An 8,766-nucleotide genomic window follows, 5' to 3' on the forward strand; every position below is an offset into this window, starting at 1 on the left:
CAGAAGTTGTATGCGAAGTTCAGCAAGTGTGCTTTCTGGTTGCAGGAAGTTGGATTTCTGGGCCATGTGATTTCGGCTCAGGGCGTACAAGTGGATCCGGCAAAGATTGAGGCTGTGATGGAGTGGAAGGCGCCTACCAATGCCACAGAGATCCGCAGTTTCTTGGGATTGGCAGGATACTACAGGAGATTTGTTGAGGGTTTTGCTAAGTTGGCAAAACCAATGACAAAGTTAACAGGGAAGAATGTGCGGTTTGATTGGACACCGGAGTGCGAAGTGAGCTTTGTAGAGCTCAAGAGACGACTCACGACCGCACCTATCTTGGCATTACCACAGCCAGGTATACTTCATGAGGTGTATACCGATGCATCGAAGCAAGGCTTGGGTTGCGTGTTTATGCAGGAAGGACATGTGATTGCATACGCATCCCGACAGCTGAGGAAACATGAGGAGAATTATCCGACGCACGATTTGGAGCTGGCAGCAGTGGTACATGCGTTGAAGATTTGGAGATCCTATCTATATGGAGAGAAGGTTAAGCTCAACACTGATCACAAGAGCTTAACCTATGTGATATCACAGAAGGATCTGAATCTTCGACATTGTAGATGGATTGAGTTTGTTAGTGCAATTATTTGCACATGTGTTTTTTTTTTGTTAAGTAGTTATTGCAGGTTCAACAAGCTTGAGAGATTTCAGGAGAAGAATCCGGCGAGATAGAACTCACGCAATTCTGAGGTACAACTGACGAGTTTGAGATAAAGTCAAAGACTAAGAGATTAAGATGAACTCAATGACAACCACTTTGAGAGATTTTAGGAAAAACAATCTGAAGATATAGAACCACGAAGTTAAGCCACGAAGTTTGGATTTGACTTGAAGAGATGAAGATAGAATCAAAGCCAAGAAGATTTGAGGAGATTTGAGATAAAGATAAGATCTTGGAGATAAGGTCAAAGGCTGAAGAGATAGAGTCAAACAAGAGATAAAGATGAGATCTTGAAGATAAAGATGAAATCAAAGAAAATCAAAGAGGAGTCTATCAAATCAATTCGTGGAGATCTAAGGCGAACTGGATGAGCCTATATAAAGGAGAGAGCAAGTGCATATCAGTTCTCACGGAGAGCAAAGCATATTTTACTAAAAGAGAGTCTTTTTGTTGGTGAGTGATAACTCACTTTTGAGTGAATGTGTGTCTGAGGAAGAGACCGATTGGGCAAATCTCTTTCCTCTGGTGAGTGTTTGGGCGTGGATCTGAGGGGGAGACCTAATGGAAAAATCTCTATTCCTTTTGTGAGCGTTAATGTTTGGTAAGGTTTTTAATCGGTAGAATTCATTGTGAGAGTGAGTTGAAACTCAGGGGGAGTTTCATCTGGGTGTTGAGTATCTCTAACAAAAAGTGAGTTGTACTTGACTTTTTCTCAAGTGAATAGAACTGATTAGTTTTTCCGTTTTACTCTTTGAGGGTCCAAACTTCTTCAATATCTTTCAACATCTCATATGCATCCGTTTCCCCCAAGGTTTTAGGATCCTTCAAAACTTTTATATTAATATGATTTGGTGGTAAAAACAATCTACCTCAGCCAAAACGGCTCAATTTCATTTTTTTTCGTCCAAACAATTACTAAAATAGCCCAATTTCATTTTTTCCATCATATTTTTTTTAAAAGTCATCTGAAAAAAGAAAGGTGATGATTGGGTCACTTATTGGTATGTGTATAATTTAACCTTCTTTCTTGTTTAGTACGAGTTTAGTTTTTATTCATAGAATTAAAATGCTTATTATCTCAAGATATATTCAGTTTTTTTTCGTTTTATCCTATTTTCAAATTTCAATTTAAAAAAGAATTATATTAAATAAATTTTTATATCAAAATGACCGCAATTCGTCGTGTTCGAAGTATCTTCCCGAGGAATCAATTCCTCAATATTTTAAATTTTTTAATGGTAGTAAATCCGTCATGCAAATCCTACGTGGCACATGAATAATTTCCACGTGTGATCTTGCAACGTGTCGGACACACGTTTTTATAAGCACATCACACTTCGTAGCGAGGTTGACCAACTACGTCACCTTTACCTCTACTTATAAAAAGCTGAAACCCTCCCTTCACAATTTCATCCTTTCTTCTTTTTTTTTTTTGATAAACCATCCTTTCTTCTTGCCTTTGCCCATCTCGTCCTCTCATTCTCCATATACAAGGAAAACACGGATAATGTCTTCCATCTCGGATCCGATTTTTAGCCGGCATGATTGCGGATTTGCCCGTGTTGCTCCATCTTTGGAGAACGGCGGCGACGACGACGGCGGCGTTTATGATTATGCTCCCGCGGCATGATGTTAGCCCAAATCTATATAGCGTTTTGGCAAAGAGAATGATATCATGGGCCAGACTTGAAAATCCTCTCTTTTTAGATCAAGATTACGTGGAAGTTTGTGCTCCTTATCTCTTTAGGTAGCTTCAATACTGAACCATTATCGTGTAGTAGAATGCTCCTTATGCGATTGGTTATTACTTTCCAATGTGGATAGATATGTGAAACACCAAAGAAGGTATGTCTATCCATTTCTGCTTTCCTCCTGTTCTAAACCCGAGATCCAATTTTCGGTTTTTGCGTTTTTGGCCAGGAAAAAGTGATAAGTACACAAACGAATTTACATCGATCGGCTTGTAAAATACGCATGCAATACTCAACGTGAACTTCTCCCACAAAATTGCAATGGAGGTTGCTTTGCGAAAGGCTACAATATAGAGTCACCATTGGCCGGCGAGTTCCTCGGTTTTAGGATGCAAGAAGAACTGAAAGCGAGTTCCTCGGATTTAGATGCATCAATTCTATAACACATCTATCTACGGTTCCAAATTGAAGAAGAAGATTACACAAACATAGACATATCTCTCGAATTATTGGAAGTTTGATTTTCGTTTGTCTTTTTTCTTATTTAATTTTCGTAATTTTATATTTTTACATGGTATCAGGGTCTGATTCGATCTGCTCTATATATATCTTTTTCAATCTCTTCTTTTTTTAGTTTTGGATATTCATATATCCAAATCGTTCAAAGATGAATAAAAATCCAAAATCAAACAAGGTGTCATGACAAAAAAAAAGTTAACTTTAAAAACTCTAAGATCAAACGATATGTTATGATAAAAAGAGTTAAAAGCAGAGAACTTCAAAGTCAAGTGAAATTATTTGAAAATGGACAACGATATTTAAACTTTAATCAGTTATCTTAATAGGAAAAAAAGGTACAGAGACGAAAATATTGGATTATTACGGAGTAAGTTTTTTTAACAAACACATTTATTTTATTTAGGTTTTTGAAATTTTTTTTATCATATTCACATGAATATAACTTGTTCTTTTTATGATTAGGACTCATTGAGTAAATGAGACTGAACAAAATTCCAAGGAATTATAAATAATGCTTTGAATAAAAAAAATTAAGTAGATTTTATTTATACTAATTAATATAAATTATTGTTCAAATCATTTGAAAAAAATACAATAAAACTGATTTATAAATTTGTAGCTAGTTGTTGGGATTACTATCATTCGAGCAATCGAAACCCTGTTTAACATAAGTAAAAGAATAGAAGAATAATGCATGTTATCTATTTAGTATATCACCAAATGATTAAAACAAATGAAAAATAAAATTTTAGAATACTGATAATGTTCATTCATGGTAAAAGAAGATGAACTTTTTTTTATGAAGATTGTCCATACAAACGAAGTCAGTCTCAATACGAATACGATAATGTAAGTGGTAAATATGTTAGTAACTAAATTTCTCTCTATATATAATATATATTAACAAATCTTTCCATATTTATTTGTATATGTATAAATATCTTAAGATGAAACGTGTAGACAACATTGTTGAGTGATCGAATATGGATAATGTGGATATCGTGGCATTAGCAAGAAAATAACCGATCATAGGGATTATTCTATTATGGTAAAGATTTGAAGAATATCGTAAAAGAAATAAACTCAAAAGTGAATCGAGGTGATTATTTATTTTTTGTATTTCTTTCTTCTTTTATCTATATTTTGTTTCAGGTAGTAAATAAATGTGATGGTCGTGTAAGTAATTTTTAGAGTATCGCCAAAAGATCAGCTAGTGAAGAGAGAAATAACTTGGCACGTAGTTCTTATAGTAGGATATGAGATTAACGAGTATGGTAATGCACGACATAAGAAGAAAAATTTGATCAAACCTTAATCTCAGCATGACAAAAAAGAAAACAATACATATATAGTCTCTTAACATATTCTGTAATATATTCTTTTTTATTACTTTCATTTTCACTCATGTTCTAGATATTAGATTATCATGTATATCAACTCTTACAATGTCATTGAATCAATACACAAAAAACGTTTCTCTCACTTCGTTTCTCCTTTGATTCAAGAAATCTTTTATTAAGGAAACAAATCAGAAAAGAATAGAATGAAAAAAGTATAAATAATGTCAATAAGGAAAAAATGATATAAACACGATCGTGGAGCATATTCTAGTAGATTGACAACCTAAATTTCTTCATCACATGCTTCCACTCTCTTTATTAGTTCATTCAATTTTTTGTTCATGTGGCGTCCTCGTCGACTCTCTTGTCCGGTGTTGTTTGGTTGCATGTATCTTCGTTTCTTTGTCCATCAATAACATATTCATCTAAGGCCTTGCTTACTACTCTTCTCTTATTTTCAACATGCATCTTTTGTTTTTGTATGTAGAAGTTATTTAGACTTTATATGTATATTATGTCTTGTATTCTTTCTTGTTACCTTTTTTCTAGTACATTTTGGTTTTTATGTTAACCATATGTTCAGATAAATACATCTAAATAAAACAACATAATTTGATTTTTCCATTCTTTTATTTGTTTGTTTTTTTCTCTCTAGGAAACGGATGAAAAACATTGGAAGAAAGAAAGATAAAGGTAAAGAGATAGATGAAAATTCGAAAGAAGATAATGAAAAGAGTAATTACATTCTCAATAGTATTTTTTATTACTATTGATTAATAAAAAAAATAAAATAAAAAATTAATAATAAATATTTCAAATTGATTAATAATATGGACATGTATATTTAAGTAATAAAAATCAAACTATTAGCGGAAGAAGAAACAACAAAAAAGATGATAAGAATAAGAAAGAAAAAATAAGAATTATTTTCTCTATAAATAATGTTATTCAGTTAATATAAATATTGTTTTATATTATTTGTTTATAAATTATGAAAAAAATTTAATTTTTTTCTATATATTATCATGTAGGAGAAGGAGAAACGTTGAGATCTTTCCGATGAACATAAACTACGCTATGCAAAGTCTTTTATAACACATACATATACATATATTTGAATAACTAGTTTTATTTTTAAATGTGCTTTGCCAATACTTAAACTTTAATCATTTATCTTAACAGGGAAAAAAGGTAAAAAAGTGAAAGTGTCGGATCACTACGATGTAAATTCTTTTTAACAAACACATTTATTTTATGAAGGTTTTGGAAAGTGTGTTATCATATTCACATGAATATAACGTCTTCTTTTATGATTAGGAAACATTGAGTAAATGAGACTGGACATAATTTCAAAAAATTATAAGTAATGTTTTGAATCAAAATGAAGAAAGTAAGTAGATTTTATTTATACTAATTAATATAAATTGTTGTTCAAATCATTTGAAAAAAACTCCAAAAAATAATGGTTTATAATTTGTAGCTAATTGTTGGACGATTACTATCATACGAACAATCGAAACTCTATTTAACATCGGTAAGAGAATAGAAAAATAATACACGTTATCTATTTCGTACTATCACCAAACAAGTAAAACAAACGAAAAACGAAATTTTAGAATACAGAGAATATTCATCCATGTTAAAAGAAGATGAACTTCATTTTTAGGAAGATTGTCTGTGCGAACGAAGTCACTCTCAATACGAACACGGTAATGTAAATAGTAAATATGTTAATAACTAAATTTCTCTCTATATAATATATATTAACAAATCTTTTCATATTTATTTGTGTATATATAAATAACCTAAGATGGAAAGTGTAGACAACATTATTGAGTGCCCGAATATGGATGACGTGGATATCGTGACATTAGTAAAAAATAATCGATTATATGGATTATTCTTTTTTGATCAAGATTTGAAGAATATGGTAAAAGAAATGAAACTACAAGTGTATTGAGATGATTATTTATTTTTTGTATTTCTATCTTCTTTTATCCATATTTTAGTTGTATATAGTAAATAAATATGATGATCGTGCAAGTAATTTTTAGAGGATCTTCAAAAGATCAGCTAGTGAAGAGGGAAATAAATTGGTACACAGTTCTCATAATAGGATATGACATTGATGAGTATGTTAGTGCTTATTTTATCGTGCATAATGCGTGGGGCAATAAGAATTTGCACACATTCATAGAGCAAAACCGTAAGAGAAAGGAGGTCAATATTTCTCAAAGTTATATATCCCGTAAAGAAAAGATTTTCCGGGAAACCAAAACAAAAGAAGTAGAGACAAAAAGGTTAGTCGATTTTGCTAATTTTATAGTAATCTACAAATTAGAATAAACAACTTACTTCTAATTTTATTGATTTGATTTGAGAGAGAAAAATTGTACATGATTATATTTGTTAGAATTTTAGAACTTAACATAAAATTTCGTTTTATGATTGCAACTAATGAATTATAAAAACGATTAAATTAATAGAATAGTGATACCTTGTAACTTTAGATGAATTGTATTTGATATGATTCATAATTTGTTAATAAGATCTATTTTTTGTTATGTTTTGATCTCTTACTATATTATGATCATTTGTTTTGCAGATTGACTTTAATATCTTGCATTGGTTTCACTATTTGGTCGGCTTGCTTTCATATGTTTTTGTTTGAACTTTGAAGTGGTTTCACTCTTTTAACGGGGTATTATCAAAAATATCTTTAAAATATTAAATTGACTTCACAACATAACCTTGGTTTGGAAAAAAGAAAAATCACTTATGACAATACCTCTATAAATGTGTTATTCTCATTATAACCTTATATATTTTATCTCATCGAATTATTTTTATCTCTCCTCACGCTCGGTTTCCTACCTTCTCTCTCCTCTTTTATGATTAATTTCATTCAAAAAACATTATAATGCACGATAGAAATCATTATAAATTATAGAAAATTTTAATTAATTGATATATAATTTAGAAATATATAAGTATCATCCAAAACTCGATAATTATTTTAGATATTTAGGGTTTATTTTTTGTCATCCTCGCATTTGACCCTTATGATATAGATGAATCCAAATAAATGACAATTAGACATATATATCAGTATACATATTATTGTATAAACATATATGAATAAAAAAGAAGAGATACAGATATTTATGTATAATTTCTCTCTATTATTTTATAAGAATCTATAATTTATATTCGAATTATATAAATATAATTTATAATTTGTTGTCTTTTTATATAAAAAAACATTTATATAATTTATTAACTTTACATAAAATTTGTAGTACTTTTGTATAAACAAAATTATATATTTTGTTCGGTGTTATTAGTGCGACCAAAGTTGAACTTTGAACGGTGTGATCAACATAACTAGTGTAACAAGTATCTATTGTAACCAGTAACAAAAGTATGCCAAATTCAATTTTTTAAACTTCAATAAGATCAGTAGTGTTTAATAAAATATAATTACATTCGTATATGATCGTTTCTTCTGTCATAAAAATATTTAATACTAATATAATCATCTTGGTCTAAATTATTCCTAAAACACTACTAGCATTTAATAGATTCCTTTTTGATAGTGTTCTTCGACCCCTTAGTACTAATTCGACTTTAAGTTTAAAATATATATTACATTCAATGTTTAGTTATATTCGATGTTTAGTAGTATCTCATGCATTAAACGCGGTAAATTACACTAATTCGATTAGTGTGACCAGTTTGACAATTTTGACAACTGATAATTCCAAATCATGTTTTTTAAGCTTCAATAAAGTTTATAGAGTGTAATACAATATAATTATAGTGTATATGACCAATTTCGATATTATAAAAAAATATATTTTTATTAACATAAAGTCATATTGGTCCGAAGTGTTTTTAAAACACTACTAACACTTAAAAGATTCGTTTGTTATTAATGCTTTCCGACCTTCAGTACTAATTCGATTTTAAACTTAAAATATATGTTATATTTAATGTTTAATAGTATCTTATGCATTAAAAGTGATAAATTCTAATAGTTTGATTAATGTGACTAGTGTGACCAGTTTGACCATAGTTTAGAGTTTACGATTTTAGGTTTAGGATTTAGGGTTTATAATTTATGATGACATGTGTCAAATTCTACGGAGAGACATGGGGTCTGAGGCCTGAAATCCGTTGGAATTCCATTAGAATTATTTCAATCAAAATTTCCAACCGAAATATATTGGAATTCCGTTGAAAATTTCAAATGATTTTTCCAACGGAAGTCCGTTGGAAATTTTTAATTGAATTTTTCAATCGAATACGTTGGAATTTAGTTAAACAATTTCCCCTTTTCCTTTTCCATTTTCATTTTTTCATTTTTCTAATATAATTGTGTTACCATTACTTCTCAACAATAAGGTTTTTTTTTCTATTTTTAAGTTCTTACGAGTACATCAACTTTCAAAGTATTTTCTTCCTTAAAATTGCGAGATATATAATGCTAGATTTTTCTATTGCGATG

General features: G+C 30.1%; 1 long non-coding RNA gene across 1 annotated transcript; it reads left to right on the forward strand.

Annotated features, from left to right (window-relative positions):
* The first annotated feature begins 2,141 nt into the window (after positions 1–2,141).
* LOC104815256 lies at positions 2,142–3,021 on the forward strand. The gene is made up of 2 exons (XR_772066.1): positions 2,142–2,456; positions 2,630–3,021. It is a non-coding gene; the product is annotated as an uncharacterized LOC104815256 (long non-coding RNA).
* Positions 3,022–8,766: the final 5,745 nt, after the last annotated feature.

This window comes from Tarenaya hassleriana, unplaced genomic scaffold, assembly GCF_000463585.1.
Source record: "Tarenaya hassleriana unplaced genomic scaffold, ASM46358v1 Cleome23, whole genome shotgun sequence".
NCBI classification, from domain to species: Eukaryota; Viridiplantae; Streptophyta; class Magnoliopsida; order Brassicales; family Cleomaceae; genus Tarenaya; species Tarenaya hassleriana.